We start from the raw sequence: 1,087 nt of genomic DNA, 5'->3' as shown, positions 1-1,087 counted from the left end.
CAGCTCCTGCGTGCGTTATGCTTGCCCTGTTTCTTTTTAGTCTTTCTGCTTTCTCATAAAGATTCTTTTCCCCAGCATTCTGCTATTTCTATTTATTACTTAATTTATCTATTTATTTTTCCCCAGAAAACAAAACTAAACAAACAAGCAAAAAATCTCAAAAACTCTCTATGCACCCCTCTTCTTGGCCGATCCCCCTCTGTGGGTATGCGCCATCCCATGAGGTGAACAACAACAACAACAACACCGCCATTTGCTTCGGAGACCCAGTCCTTGCAATGGATTCGCCTAACCCATCCTTCGTCCAGGACAGCCGGCCCAGTTCCGGCAGTGAGCCACAGTCCTCAGGCGACGTGGCTCGCCGTTCTGCGGTCAGGAGGCTGCATCAAGAGCTGCTCATGATGAGCACCTACGACGATGACGGGATCCCAGCCTGTCCGGATGAAGAAAATCTCTTCCACTGGAATGCTACAATCAAGGGACCTGTTGACACAGTATACGAAGGCAGCACATACAACCTAAGCCTGGAGTTCTCAATCCACTATCCGGTCGAGCCTCCAAAGGTGCGTTTCAGGACACCGTGCTTTCACCCCAACATTGGCGTCCGAGAAGACATATGCGTGGACATCTTGAAAGGAAACTGGACATCACGCCTCAACGTACGAACGCTCCTCCTATCGATCGTGACCCTCCTGGCGGAGCCGAACGTGTCCAGTCCGCTGAACGGGTACGCCGCGGATACGTGGAGCGACCAGGCGCGGTGCAGAAGGGCCCGAGAGTCATTCGAGGCCTCTTACAAGAGCAAGATGCCGATTCAGCGTTTGGAAGATGGTGACGCCTAGCTTAACTGTGTACCTTGAGATAAAAATAAATAGAAGAAAAACTGTTCATGGGACACTTTCTGCGAAAGAACCGCGCGTGACGTTAGTCACGCTATTTGCAGTGGACCACTGGATGGTGCTGTCCCCCACGGCCACCCATGGCGCAATTAAGTCAGTTCCCATAATTTTCAACGACACAACTGAACAGGTACATTACAAGTCCATGAACTACCCAGAGGGGTCGAATGCAAATATATCGGTGTACT

General features: G+C 50.4%; 1 pseudogene; it reads left to right on the top strand.

Moving 5' to 3' along the window:
• The first annotated feature begins 278 nt into the window (after nt 1–278).
• LOC149326282 (putative ubiquitin-conjugating enzyme E2 C pseudogene) lies at nt 279–842 on the top strand (annotated as a pseudogene).
• The last annotated feature ends 245 nt before the right edge of the window (nt 843–1,087 follow it).

Source organism: Amblyomma mixtum, chromosome 10 (genome assembly GCF_055824585.1).
Source record: "Amblyomma mixtum isolate Tamu chromosome 10, ASM5582458v1, whole genome shotgun sequence".
NCBI classification, from domain to species: Eukaryota; Metazoa; Arthropoda; class Arachnida; order Ixodida; family Ixodidae; genus Amblyomma; species Amblyomma mixtum.
The sequence above is the reverse complement of the archived record's forward strand: the minus strand, read 5'-3'. Positions and strand labels throughout refer to the sequence as shown.